A 15,905-nucleotide genomic window follows, 5' to 3' on the forward strand; every position below is an offset into this window, starting at 1 on the left:
CGTCTTAAGCCTAGACGAATCGCGTCCAAAAGACCAGGCCTTAGCTCTGTCTTCAGCTGGAAATGGTTAGATGTCTCCGCCAGAGCCGGTTAAGCGAAAGGCACTCGAGTCTCACAACAGCCCATTTGTCGCGCCCATGCCAGATTTCTTGTTGTCCGGCGGAATGACCCGGTCACCTTCTTCCCACGGACGGGTTTACCACCACGCCGGCCTGCGGGTAGCGTGGCCGAGTGGTCCAAGGCGCTGGATTTAGGCTCCAGTCTCTTCGGGGGCGTGGGTTCAAATCCCACCGCTGCCACGGTCGTTAGCTCACGGTGGGTGATGTCTCGTCTCCAAAGGCTTTGCGCAGGTTTTTCTCCCACGCTTTCATGCTATACACCACGTAGCGTGCTGCCTCACGAACGTCGCAATTCATGCCCCCCTTTTCCACAGTCGTTGTGTATATCCAGGTAAGGATAAAAGTTACATTTCCATCCATCCATCCATCCGTCTTCTATACCGCGTAATCCTACTCAGGGTCACGGGTAAAAGTTACATTTTCCAAAGAAATTTAACTCGCTGGGACGGGCAGTCCATAGGTAGTCGGTACCTAGCCGCCCAAGGATTGGATTGCATTGCGACGGCTCGACTATGGAGTTGTCCCGTTCTGTGAGACCTTTGGGCCGTCTCGCCGCATCGTCACCCTTCAGTTTATATGACGGCACAGCTCATACCCCAAGACTTGAATCAGATCTATTTGAGAAGCAGTCATCTAGCCGGCGAACATGAAACCCTCATTTGCATAGTTTTCGTCAAACGGGGCGGGCCTCGGACAAGGTGGCCGAGCGGTTAAGGCGATGGACTGCTAATCCGTTGTGCTCTGCACGCGTGGGTTCGAATCCCATCCTCGTCGCAAGCTTCTCACGTTGCCTCCTCTTTCCAGCAATGTCTGGCTTTGTTGCAGTCTGTCTCACACCTACAAGGCCTACAACCGGGAAGCTTTGTACAGGTCCCTGAGCTGGCACTAGAGAGGGTGGAGAAATGTGAAGAGCTAGCACTGTGGCTACGTGTTTCGCGACCGTGAGCTGTATTTCAATGCCTTTTGGCCACAGCTGCTGTAAGGCTCTTGCGTCTCTGGAGGTCCGTCAACGCAGAGCGCGTTCCGCAGTCCAGACGACAGTGGCAAAGAACCTGCACCGAAACCACTTTATTGCTCCACACACACCGGGATGTAATTTCATATGCGTGAGCTATGTCAGCAAGAGGTTAAGGTGATGAGCTGCCAATCCGCTGTGCACAGCCCATGTGGGTTTGGACCCTATTTTTCTTGTAAAGACCTTGCTTAAGCGCATTCTGTAAAGGAAGCGTGCATGGTGCAGACACTGTTGGCGTCTGCATGAGCAGTTAGTCTGAAGGGGAAATTAGGGTCAGGTGTTTTCAATCGACGGGATGACAATCAGGTGAGAGTGAGCACCCTGTCTTATTTGAAGAAGTGCATGGACTCCACCAATTCACAGTCAGACTGATTGTGTAGAAATGAAGGAAAATCAATCAATAAATCAATCAGTCAGTCAGTCAGTCAGTCAGATGTTTGTTTATACTATTTAAATAGGCCCCATTTGGTGGCATCTGTTGCTTACAGCCATACCACTCTGACAAAGCCTGATCTCAGAAGCAAAGCAAAGTTGGGCCTGGTTAGTTCTTGGTTGGGAGACTGAATGGGACTACTAGGTGCTGTAAGCTTTTCATTTAGATAAGTGTTTTAAGCACTTTACTTTCTCCTGACATTGAAGAATATTCATTACTACACCAAAGCAGCCTCCAATTCCTACAGTTTTCTCCCATACATGATAGATGAACTCTAGTGCTACCTAGAACAACCTCCTGGAACTGATCAACTTTATTAAAATCCGGTGGAATTGGGCCATTTTCATGTTGTTTTTCAAGACAATTTTCATATCCAAATGTTCAGCAATTACCATGAAACAGTCCATTTCTGAAAGTCTCCGTATAACCTGTTATAGGAGATGGTGTGGAGTTCTCAAAAAAAATTTTTTATTTATCCCAGGAAGTTTTCAAACAGAAACCCAGACAAGAAGTCAAGGCTTCCATGTTTTTTGACATCCTCAGAAAGATGGGTTAGCCCATGTACATTGTAGATAACAAATTCAGGACCATACAACTCACTAAAATGCTTTACAAATGACACTAGCAAACTGTGAGCAAAGTCATTAAGAATTATACAAAGAGTGGATTGGAGAGTATAAAGATAGCAACAGATAATTAAAATTGCTGTACATTGGTTATGACAACATCAAGAAGAACCACTGGACTTGTGTATAACAGAAACTGTCGCAATTTTGTTGCTTTCCACCTCAGTCTTTCTGAGAATTGCCTGGGTTTCCTAGCAAAGTCCTCAGGAATATAACGTCTCAAGCTAACAAGTGTGTCTGAGATTATGACACTTTGGCGAGCAGACAAAAGACAACATAAAGGCCCTGAAGCAAGCCATAAGTCCAGCAGTTTTCACATAACACCAAGACATACAAGGTGCATGTAATCATGTGGAAAGCATGATACCATGCCAATTCCTGCAGCTTTTAAAAGAGATGTTTCAGTATGATGGTCTTCATCAGACATGTTGATAAAAGACTCATCAGTCCTACGTGGGCTGTTGATCTCAGGAAAGGTCATTCTATGGTTGATGTACACACCAGACTGGATGCACTTGTCACAACCTGAATAACCAGTATGTGATTTAATTCCCTTTATAAAAGCTCTAGCTGAGCATCACACAGGATAGATGTGACATTTAGGAAAAATTGCTTCCCATTTATGGCAAATCCCTTGCTTAACCCTTGCAGTTCACTGACTAGATCTTTCAAATTCATCAGTTTGTGATGTTGGCTTTGATTTACCACAGAACAGAGCAATGACAACTGGTTTCTTAGTATAACCCTGCAGTAACCCTATAATTGGCCAAAACTACAGAGACGAACTTTTAAACAGTGGTAAGACATCCATGTTCAGTTGAAGTTTGAATTCATACTTCTCTAGAACAATAGACCAGATTCTTTCCATGGTTTTGGACAAAGCTTTAAGAATACCAAAATAATGATATGTGCCACCAGCAACACTTTGGATATTAGATGAAGTTATCTCGTCATCTTGCACTGCAGCACCAAGATCATTTTCTCCTAAATGACTTCCAAATGAAGTGAGCATTACATTGACTTTTTTACTGCTCTTTTTCTAACATTCCATCCATCCATATTTTTGTAATGACCTGTCTGGTGCTGGTTCCAGTGTTGACTGTCGCACATTTAAAATCTGTATCCCGTGTTTATATGTTTCTGTAAAGCTGCTTTGAGGCAACGTCTATTGTTAAAAAACGCTATACAAATAAAATGGAACTGAATTGAAGTTACAGCGTGGTTTTGTACAACCAAGAATATGAGTCTGTCTCCTTTTCCCTTTCCTTATCGACAGTAGGAAATGCAACATACACATACAAATATAATATTTGTACACATGCAAGACCATATAAGGCTGCTTCAGTAAAAAAAAAAAGGGGGGGGGGGGGTCAATTAAAATGAAATATGCAATTACCCATTATATTCTTGGTTTTAACTAGAGATGCACCGATGTATCGGCCGATACCGAAATGCTATTTTTCGTCTATCCATAATTTAAAAATATCTGATAATCCGACAGCACAAAAACTCTAGAAATTACTCAGAAAGTATTGGCGTTTATGGCGCTTGATGATCAACCATACTCTGTAGTGAAGGACATGGAATTTCAGCGACTGGAAAAACACCTTGAGCCTCGCTACACTTTACCGAGGCGGCGTTATTTCACATTCGTCTGCTTACCGGAGTTATACAACCGTATGACAGATCATATTCACGAGCTTCTTCATAACCACTCCGCGATGAACTTCACCACAGATGTTTGGTCTTCAGATGTAAGCCTGACGAGTACGCTTAGTCTCACTGCTCAGTGGCTCCACTGTGACTTTAAACTTAAAGTCTTGCTTCATGCACAAGAACTTCCCGGTTCTCACACTTCATAAGAAACACCTGCATCGCGTTGTAAATCGCGCTGCTCGCAGGTGCACTCTCGCGATACTCCTGGGCAGAACGGGAACTCACATTCCTGCTTTTTAAAGGGCCAGCGGAACATTTTATCCCTAGATGAGAAGGACATCTGTGCACACTGCATGGACAATACACGTAATTAAGGGCTTTAATAACCAGTTTCACAATTGGAAAGTTGTCTTCTTTTTCACCTGGTTATTTATATATAAAAATATAAAGTATTTAGCATATTTGTATTTAGGTACTTCTGTTTCTAAATAAATAAGCATTATGTCATCAAATCACAAGTCTGTTTTGATTTAATGGTCAGAAGCTGTACTATTTGACGAATAACCTAAAATCACAAACATGATACTTGTAAATAAAATCATGTCATATATGCAGTTTATTAGATCCTTAAAGTAAAAAGACTGCTAAATAGTGAAAAACATAATTGTTGGATTTATATGAATGCATGACAATAACTTGCTAATAGTCCATCAACTTAATTGGCATGTGCTCCAGTCAGTGTTGTTCATGGGGAATTTATTCTACAACTTCTACAGTTGTAGTGAACTTCTACAGTGAAAAAAACCCAATCCTTTAAAAAACAGTTAATGAAGCTGAGGCTCGAAGGCGGGTCGCTGGCATAGAAAGTCTGCTGTTACCACAGCAAGTACCAGAAGTCACTGACTGCAAAACTGTGTTTACAAGAAGAGTCACTGCAGTCATCAAAGTCGATGGCATAGAGATCTGCTGGGCTAGCGGTGTGGATGAAAGGGCTCTTGCTTCATTTTGTGCTTATTTTGTCTTCAATTCAACATATCCATCTCATTTGAAGAACACTCTGATTTTTCTTCAGCAATATGTTTTGAAACTTACTGTGGATGGTGACAAGCCTCTACCTACTCCAGTTACCAGAGTAATCAACCTCTTACAGTAATATCTGCCAAAAATGCCTCGTCTATTCTGTTGTCATAAATGCTCTCGGAGAACGATTGTCAAATTAATCCAGCACATTGGTCTCATTCATGCACGAGGCAAATTTTTCAATAACTTGTGGTCTTAATGACTGTCAGAGGACCTTTTCAAAGTATGAGTCCTTTAGATGTCATATTTACCAAAAGCATAAAGACACTGTATTACAACGGACTATGGCTGATGATCCTCAGCATTTGCGATGGTGCAATGACGATGGTGCTTTTGAAGTTTGCAATCCCCTCGGGTCTAAACGTAACAAGCAAAAACTGTGTGCAATCTACTATACAATTGGAAATATGGGTACAAAGTATTACTCTCAGTTAAAACATTCATTTAGCTTTACTTCCTTTTGTTATCATTATTATTCATACTGTGTGAAATGTCAGGATGAGTGGACTGTCCTCTCACCAGGTGAGGAGGTTGATTACCAGGCACTAGATATATACAATGTAGTTGACAAATTATTTATTAGCACTAGATATTATTGCTGAAGACAAAACAGCCCCACTTTATACTGATTTTACTCCTCACCCTTTAATCTATCTTTCTTCTTCTTCTCCTTATTGTTATTATTATTACTAGAGTAGTAGCCTAGTAGTATTCATCTTAGCATAGGATTAGGAAGTGATTTCTAAAAACTGTCAATCACACCTTCATGCTAACGCTGTACATGATGTCAATGGTTCACTACTCCTCTTTCTCTCTCTCTCTCTCCATAGATACTTACAGGGACCCTCGACTTTAAGTCTTTTTATTGCAAAAGCAACTGCTAAAATAATTATGTGCAGATGGAAAAAAAAACGTATTAGGTTAAGCAAATGTTCTGAGTTCTTTTTCCTAGCAGTTTTTGTCATGTATATGTATTTCATCAGCGCTACTATGAGTTTTTCCCCCCCCCTAACAATAATATAGCCTTATTCTGTTTACTCAGAAAGACTATAACTTTATTTACAGTTCCTCTCCTTAACTTCAGTCACTTCCTCACTGAAACCTATAATCAGAATAACTCCAAAGCTCAGGTATAAGCCTAAGTCTCCACTCTAAATCATGTGTCTAGAACACAGGCTCTGAACTCTTATCTAACACATTTAGTGTTTTATCTGCTCTAAAGCACCCACCTCAGCTCGTGCAGGCCGCTTAATTAGCTGATGACTTGAATCAGGTGAGTTTGGTGCAGGTTCTAATTGAACATCCTCAGGAGTATAAAGAAGCCTCTCTCTAATATCTTTCTTACCGGTTCAACTCCAACTTCATCACCACCCCAAGAAAGCACTGCATGTTAGTAGTGTTCTGGGTCAGTATCTAAACTGACAGTCTATTCACACACACTAGCACTACTGCACTTCACATCCAGTATTTCCTTCTCTAATGTAGTAGGTTCATTGGTAACAGGTTTGTCTGATTAGTATTCTGTTACCAATGTCGGTGTGTTGGTTGGAGTTGTAGTTTGTGTTTGCCATGTTTGTAGTCTGAGGTGCATTCTGGGAAACGGAGTCGCTGGTTTGCTGTGACATGACAATGACACTTGAGAGTTTACTGTTCAAGACTCAGAATTACTATACATTACTATAATTACCATCAAGCTGCACATGACATTTTATGAAAGTAGTACTATGTTTTTTCTCATTTACGGGTACCTCATACAGTCAAAAGGTTATTGAATTTTAATTATTTTCTTAAAAATAAAATTAAAAAAAGTAAAAACTGAGTTGTGATTAGTTGTGAAATTAGACAACACTTGCAGACTCGTCCTCTGAGGTGAAAAAGGTTTATTACAGAAAGATGGTTAATACAGCATAGAAGAAGTATCCCAGAAGACAAAAAAATTTACATGATCATCCTGTTTACAACGTTTACAGCCAGGCTCTTAATGCATGCTGTTACCTTCTTGAGCATCAGTGAATGTTTGCACCTTTTGGAATAGTCGTGTACGAGTCCCTAGGTTGTCCTCAGTGTGAAAAGATGGATCGGAACATCATATAACCGCTACTGGAAAGGGCTAAAATATGCAGGAAAAGCAAAGTATGAGAAGGACCTGGAGGATTTTTCTGAAGAACAGTGGGCAGTTTAACTGCTCAGGACAATCAAGGGACTCATGAACAACTATCATAACACATAAAAAGAGTCCTGGATCATTCAGGTAACGTCACACAATATTAAGAATCAAACGTGTGTAAACTTTTGAATGGGGTAATTTTGATTAATTCAGCTATTATCTTGTGGACTATATGTAAACATCTGTTATGTGAAATAGCTTATTCATGGCGGTACTAAATAAGAAACTTAGGATTTTTATGATCAATCTTATTTTGTAAAGAGTATTAAGATTTTGTAGATACTGCAAGTGGTATGTAAACTTCCGACCGCAACTGTATACCCACCCAGCTACCAACACACACACACACACACACACACACACACACACACACACACACACACACACACACACACACACACACACACACACACACACACACACACAAATTCAACCATTTAAAAGCAGCAAGGACTTTTATAAACAATCAAAAATAGACTACAATATGTACATTTTAACAAATTAACAAAGAGTCCACAGCTAAAACACTCTAAATACCTTCTTTTTGCAAAAGTTTTCAAAAGTCTTCTCTTGCGCCCGCACTCTCGATCTGATGCCAGCTGGAGCCACCTCTTCATGGTCCCCTCAACCTCCATCTCTGCAGCTTTAGCCATGAAGAGGTTTCTATGAACATTGGAAGAAAGCAATGCATATCGTAAGGTTATTATGAATCCTAAGCATTAATTACGTTTATACCATGGTCAGTGTGAATATTGGATTCTGATTGGCTGGAAGGTGTGCATTATAACCGTTTATTGCACAGGTAGTTCCAGTCAGTTTGATCACTGTGAGCATTTCTAAATCAACGCGCAGCCTACATGCACACACAAACACACACACACGCACAGACACTCGAGCATACAGAGACATTCGTGAACACACATTCGTACACCACAGACACTTCTTGCCGGCGCTGTCTGCAACTTTGTCTGCAACAAAAAAAAATAACTTTGCTGTTAAAAAGTTACATTATATTTCTCAGCAATGAGGTGTTACCATCACTGTTTGTGAAGTAATTCAACTCTCAGTTTTACTACACTACTGCTGCGCAACACTGACTATGTTTACATGGACAGCAGTAATCTAATTATTGACCTTACTCTGAGTAAGATAATAACGTGAATAGGTGTTTACATGTGTCGCCCCACGCCGTCCGACGTCCCTCCAGAATTTCACATATCAACATACAGTTTGTCTTCGTTATGGTATAGTATACAGTTTTGGGTGTTTTTATTTAATTTTTTTATGAACACTTTAAGCGCAGTTTTTTTTGTCATGCTGTACGTGCAAATAGACAACTGCTTGAAGCCGTGAACTGCATCCCAAACCGTGCACTTAGCGTCTATATAGTAGCCGAGATAGATGTATTTTCCCCACTACAGGCCTATAGTAGGCAAGTATGCGGATTGGGACGCAGCCGTGCTCTCTTGTTCGCCATAAAATGTTGAGCACTGCCGTGTGTGTACGTGTCCTGTCGCAAAATGCGGTGAAAACTCACACAACGTTAATAATGTGATTCAGGTGTTTACATGTCTGTAATACACGTTGATAATGCGACTGAAACAGGAGTACTACATGTCTTAATTCGATTAGTGCTTACTTCCAGTAATGACTTTAATCAGATTAAGGTAATTAAAAATTGCTGTTTACATGGTAGTTTCTTAATCAAAGTATCGTCTAAATCGGGTTAACAGTGGATTATTGTGGTCCATGTAAACTCACTGACTGACTGCTGAGAGGCACATGATGCAGGAAATTCATACATGATTAATCTCTCTGTCTCTGATAGATATCTGTCAATTCATTCAAATAAATGTAATCTCATCACACTACTTTATCTCTGTGTCTGATTTATATCGGGCAAAATTCCAGATCTTACGACCTAACTAATAGAAATTAACTGTCATTTTAAACTTCTAATCAAAGTTTGTGCTTCTAAAATCAATGACAGCTTTAACTTTATTAATTGTGGAAAGACCATGGTATAAGCGGGGTAATCCATGGCTAGGTGACGATTTGAACGAGTGGTTCATTTCCTCCACATCATGCACTAAAATCGTTTAATGCACATCTAGCCGTGGATTACCCCTTACATATCATCTGAGAGAGACAGCTAATTCTGTATGTAAACAGATATACTTACCAATCATGACCTCTCCAAGTTTGAGAGTGGCCAGTGAAGTCTTTCCATCGACTCCTGTCCAATTGAGGTTCTTTGCCAGGGAGTTAGCAATCACCCTCTTCAGTATGCGCCAGGTGCAGTCGAGCACATCCGCCCTGTCAATAAGCGCCAACCAGTTTACCCGAAACCGATGATTTTTAAAACAATAATATAATATAAAATATAAATAATTAATAAGCATGTATTGCCTTGTCAACTGTGTCAGTGCTTCTCACTACTCCTGCAGTTACCCTGCCCTGTGTGCTTTCCATGTTTTGCTCCTCTACCAAAGATTAGGTCATAACTGTTCCCTCATATCAAAGTGTGTCACCTTGAGAAAACAAACACTCTCAGTAGCTGTGTAATTGTGCAAGCAATTGTTAACAAAAAAAGGAAAAAAAATTCTCACCAGTTTTTGCTTGCAATCCGAGCTCTGTTGCATCCTTTGTTCCAGACTATGCAGTTGAGGAAGATCTTGCAGGGCAGTAAATCTTCATCAATATCCAAAGACTGCACCTGGAACACCTGTAGTTGAAGCAATCTCATTGGTTTGTTGGTCCAGCACCATCTCTAATTTAGTCAACACCTCCCTCAGCATGGCTGAAGTTAACAATATTTACAAACGATACACACTACAAAAACTGTACAGCTCCATCCTCAGTCTTATTCCTAACCTACACAAATTCCAGTAAGATGGCTGAGTGGAAATCACGGTTAATTAATACTTACAAAAGAAAGTCAATCAGAAAGCAGAAGAATACTTGGTACAGCCGATACTGAAAAAAAAAAAATTATTGTATCATTCTTTTTAAAATTTTAGTATCAACTTGGTACAGATACTTTTGACATCACAACTTACCAATTACAACATCCTTGAATTGCATGGATGCCAAGGATATTTTCCCATTCATTTGCAACAGCTAGCTGCACAGTGACAGGGGCGGCTGTGGATCAGGTGGTAGAGCGGGTTGTCCACTAATCGTAGGGTTGGCTGTTTTGATTCCCGGCCAGCATGTCTCCACATGCCGAAGTGTCCTTGGGCAAGACACTGAACCCCAAGTTGCTCCCGATGGCAAGTTAGCGCCTTGCATGGCAGCTCTGATACCATTGGTGTGTGAATGGGTGAATGAGACACACTGTAAAGTGCTATATAAGTGCGCCATTTACCATTTTACCATTTATTGACACAGAAGCGGAGTCCATTCCATTCCGTGGTGTTTTAATTAACGGAAGTAAAAAAAGAGATGAAGAGAAGGGTGTGGTCTTAGGAAGCAATAAAAAGAACAGGTGACTAGGTGAGAGAAAGCGGGACGCGGAAATGAAAGCCAGGTGAGAATGGCGGAACTGATGGTGTGTGTTTGCCAAGGACCATGCTAATGCTCTTACTGTGGATTATAACCTTGTGGATATTGATTCAGGAGGCTGGCGAACACTTCGGGAATATTCTGCCAAGGTGAATAAACGAGCGAGCGGAGTTTTGAGGGTTCAGAGGCACATCACGGGTTTGAGATCCTTTCTTTAATACTTTTGTGGAGAAACAGTATGTTTAAATCGTTGGATGTTACTGTCTGTAAAGAACTCCGAGTGTTAAGCGGAATCTGACTGCTCTTTCCCATGCTTTCGGGTTCACGAACTCCCGTACGCCTAAATCACCGCCATTGAAGTGCAGCTTTAAAGTGAACAACTTTTTTGTTTTGGTTAAGAATTATTTTGGGGTTAAATGTTTTATTTTCTGCCTTTTGTGTGTGAAAATTTTCTTTTATGAATAGAGCCTTGTTTCCTTATGGGTGCGTTTATTAATCCCACGTAGGGGAACTTTTTGGTTTTCATTATTTAGGTTTCTATGACTGAAACGATCTGTATTTTCTTATGTTTATTGCATAAATAATAATAAACTTATTTTGTAAGAATTGAGTAGCCTTATTCTGAGTGATGTCCAAATTATAAGTTATAAGTGACTGTTAATTTGAACTGTCTGTCGTCCAAACCCCATAAGGTACCACGCTACAGAGTGGCGCCCAAATGGGGACCGAACCGTAAGATTTAGAAAGTTTAGTTGGGGTACTGAACTTAACAGACTTGGACATTTGCGTTATTGATGGACTTGACCATTGTTAATTATTGTGAAATACAGTGTGTACATATATTTTCAGTTTTTCTGGTTGATGTTTATATGAAATGTATGGTTATTGAGAACATTCAGGAGTCTATGTAACTACTTGCTGCTCTGTATTGTTTCTCTTCTTCCCTGGCCATGTCTACCCCTAACCCTCGAATCAAGCGCATCATTACTCTTGTCTTCTTGTTGAAGGAAAGAGCCAGGCTCCCACATTCAGTGGAAAAGCAGAGACTGCCTGTGATTTTGCAAGCAGCTGTTATCTGCCTTGCACCAAAAGCTCAATGGAAGGGAAACCGCTCCCAGCCTTTTTCAGGCGTAGACCTCTCGCTGATAGGTGAACTTGGCGACCAGTACTTTATGGAAAATTTTCCAGTCACGCACAGAGTCTTACTGAGCAACAAAAGAGCCAGGCTTCCACTTTCTGTAGAAAACCAGAGACTCCCTTTCATTTTGTAAGCAAATGTTAACTGCTTTGCTACAAAGGAACAAAAGAAGGAAATCTGCTCTGTCCAAGGTCTCGCTTTCCGGCTGTTCCTAGAGGACCTGATCCTACGGTGATGACAACCGGTCAGTTATTAAAGCAAAGTTCAAAATTGCTAGCTTGTTTCTGCCCAGTCTCGAACCAGGGACCTTTTGCGTGTGAAGCAAACGTGATAACCACTACATTACAGAAACCACGACAGAAACACCCTTTAGCTGTTGCCTATGGTCTGCTGATGAGAAGAGCACATAGTTAAACTTTTGTTCAGCCATCTGCTTTGAAATGTGATCCATGTCTATCTCCATGAAAGACTTGGCAACAAATGCCACACATATCTCAAGATTTTCAAAATCACTGAACCTTTCCTCAGATTCCTGCCCAAGCCTGGACAGGAGGTCACAATACTCGAGTACATCCAAAACTTTGCTTGCATTTGCATGGCTTTCTTTCTATCTTTACCAATGACGGGAAGTGTTGCAATCTTTTGTTTTTCAATTGCTGAAGGTAAAATGACAGTTTTGCTTTAAATACCTTCACAGCACTGATCATATCACATATGGTTTTGTCTTTACCTTGTAACTGAAGATTGAGCTGATTCAGTTTCTCTGTCACATCAGCCAAGAATGCAAGATCAAGCAGCCATCAGACAACAGGTTAGTGTCCCCCCCCCCCCCCCAAGTTCCATTAAAGCCTTAATTTCACTCACCAAGGAAATAAAACGGTGAAGTACCTTACTCCTACTCAACCATCTGACTTCTGTATGAAGATCGCCATACTCTGCAGAAATTTTGAATACAAATTCTTACATTCAGCCATAATCCAGTCCAGACATTCCGTCATCTGCTCCGTGCAGCACTGCTTCATACACGCTGTAGGAGAAAATAAAGACTTCAGATCATCACCATCATCACCATCATTATCACCATCACCATCATCGTCCTCATAATCATCGTCATTGTCATCATTGCCATCATTGTCACCCTCATTGCCGTCATCATCATAGTCACAGTCATCATCGTCGTCACCATCATCATAATCATAATCATAATCGTTCTGATCATCGTAATCATAATCACCATCATCGTCGTCACCATCATCGTAATCATCATCATCATCGTCACCATCATCGCCGTCATATCATCGTCATTGTCATCATCATCACCATCGTTATCATCATCATCGTCGCCGTCATCATTATCTTCATCGTCATCATCATTGTCATCATCATGGTCATAGTCATCATCTATTGTCATCATCATCATAGTCACCATCATCGTCATCATGATCATCATCGTCAACATCATCGTCGTCATCAACATCGTCAACATTGTCACCATGATCATCACACTCCAATGCCCTACAAAACCCTAAAAAAAAACTCAGAAAACCTCTGAAACCCTCCGAAATGCTAAAAAACTCAAAACCCCCAAAACCCGCCAAAACAGTCCAAAAACCCCTCAAACCCTCCAAACCTGAAAAAACTCTCCAAAAAATAAAAAACCCTCAAAACCCCAAAAGTTACAGCTTTATTACAGATGTGTTGAAAATGTTTAATTTCTCAAGGGTTTACATTGGAGACCCCCTAATGGTCAAAAGTATAAAGACATGTAGAACTGCAGCACAGTAAACCTTTACTGTGTGTAAAGGCCAAGAAGAAATAAGCAGCTGATATACACATCAGATAAAGTATTTCCTGAAGGAGCCGGGCCAGACTGGGACAGAAATTGGGACAGAAACTGGGTCTCACACCCACCCAATAATACATGTTTGATGTGAACATTAATAAAGCTATTGACCTGTAGCTGCATGATTTCATGTACAGTGCTGCTGTCACATGATTAGCTGAGTGTATATGGGCCATTGTTCCAGTGATACAATAGAGACTATAATAATTAGAAAATATATTTATAATTAAAATCTACAAGTTAATATAGGAAATTTAAGTAAAACTAGTGAATTTAAATTCAATTTGCATATCCCTCATCAAAAAAAAAGTTGAGCAGACACGACAGTACGTTTTTTTATCCATGAACACATATGTACATAAAATTAATCAGATCTCTACACTTAAAGGTCGTAAACCCTGTTACCTCAGTGTCAAGCCTGTTACCCTTGTGTAACCAGTGTTACCCCAGTGTCAAGCCTGTTACCCTTGTGTAACCAGTGTTACCTCAGTGTCAAGCCTGTTACCCTTGTGTAAACAGTGTTACCTCAGTGTCAAGCCTGTTACCCTTGTGTAACCAGTGTTACCTCAGTGTCAAGCCTGTTACCCTTGTGTAACCAGTGTTACCTCAGTGTCAAGCCTGTTACCCTTGTGTAAACAGTGTTACCTCAGTGTCAAGCCTGTTACCCTTGTGTAACCAGTGTTACCTCAGTGTCAAGCCTGTTACCCTTGTGTAAACAGTGTTACCTCAGTGTCAAGCCTGTTACCCTTGTGTAACCAGTGTTACCTCAGTGTCAAGCCTGTTACCCTTGTGTAAACAGTGTTACCCTCACGTCAACTATAAAGTTTGTATCTCCATGTGGTATTCGTGTACTGTGAAGTATCTGGTGTTAAATTTTGGGAAAATGAAGAAAACTAAAGTACAAGTTACACTCTAAACACAAGCTCCATTAAATCATATTCAGAGAAATGCTGTTACTAAAGACTTCGTATAGTAATTGATATTCTAGATAAATATCCCCGCTCATGCCAAGGGACCAAGTGGACACACACATTCATGATAAAAAGAGACTTTATTTACAGTTTACATTTTCATATCACTATAATTTGATTAAAATTACACCTCTTATTTAACAGTTCAGATCAGTAGTTCATAGAGTACATAAGATACCAATAAGGCCACATTGTGAAGCACACACACATAAAAGGACACATTTTGATATTTTGTAAAATAGTTAGTAAAATTAGAATAATTTTAAGAATTTATTTATTTATTTATTTATTTATTTAAATGGCAAGCTTTTTGTGCCAATTGACTGAGTGTCTGAGTCAGTGAGGGCGGAGCTTAAGTATAATCTGAACTGTATAACATTACCACTAGCTTCTGTTTTTATTTCTTTAGTATTTGTGGGCATAAAAGCCTGCCTATAATTAAACAGTATAATAGTTTAGTAATATCAGCTGTGCTAGCCCGTCACCTACCCACAGCACTAGTTAACATAGCAAACATTAACATTACCTACTCAGCAGTCGCTATACAGCATTAAATAGATGATCAAGCTGAACAAGTGGAAAGAAACGCTAATGGATGTCACATGATTAAGTTGAAAAAAATTAACATAAGCTCCACCCATACTGAACCAGGAACACCTGTCACATGGCAAATTCAGTATATACTGACTGTGTGTGCGAGAAAGAGAGAGGTAATGCAACACATGTCCAGCAGAGGGAGCTGGTGAACTATGTGTTTCTCCAGTACACACACCCCAGAGATAAAAGAGAAGAGATTTTCCTCCCATTAACCACAGCATGAGGTCATTCATTAACTCACACACAGAAATGAAATAAAATGCATTTTTAAATCCAAACCTGTGACTGTAAATGTATGTATAGTGTATGTGAACATGTACGCATGTGTGTGTGTGTGTGTGTGTGTGTGTGTGTGTGTTTACAGTCACAGTGTGTTTTGCTGGTCTCCTAGCTGCGAGTTTCACTCTCAAAGGCGGGCTTATCGTAGTGCAGTGGCACTTCAAACACACTGCCTCCAAACCTGCAAGCCAATCACAGCACAGGGTACAGCCATTGAATAGAGCCTCCATATGGAAGCGTACCTCTGCACTGAGGAGCACACCCTCCTAAACAGTTAGGGCAGCTACGAGAAAACAGGTTCCCAGTCCATCACTGAATGCAGAAATACATAACCAGAGCCATCTCTCCCTACAGCTCTTGCCTGGCGTCCCACTGAAGATAAGCAGGGTTGAGCCTGGCCAGTACTGGGAGACCTCCTGTGGAAAACTAAGCTTGCTGATGGAAGTGGTAATAGTGAGACCAGCAGGGGGGGCTCACC

The 15,905-nt window shown here is 40.6% G+C and overlaps 2 non-coding genes across 2 annotated transcripts; both read left to right on the forward strand.

Annotated features, from left to right (window-relative positions):
* The first annotated feature begins 216 nt into the window (after nucleotides 1-216).
* trnal-uag (transfer RNA leucine (anticodon UAG)) lies at nucleotides 217-298 on the forward strand. Its single transcript has one exon. It is a non-coding gene; the product is annotated as a tRNA-Leu (tRNA).
* A 512-nt stretch (nucleotides 299-810) lies between these two features.
* Nucleotides 811-892, forward strand: trnas-gcu (transfer RNA serine (anticodon GCU)). The gene has a single exon. It is a non-coding gene; the product is annotated as a tRNA-Ser (tRNA).
* Nucleotides 893-15,905: the final 15,013 nt, after the last annotated feature.

This window comes from Ictalurus punctatus, unplaced genomic scaffold (genome assembly GCF_001660625.3).
Source record: "Ictalurus punctatus breed USDA103 unplaced genomic scaffold, Coco_2.0 Super-Scaffold_100046, whole genome shotgun sequence".
Taxonomy (NCBI): domain Eukaryota; kingdom Metazoa; phylum Chordata; class Actinopteri; order Siluriformes; family Ictaluridae; genus Ictalurus; species Ictalurus punctatus.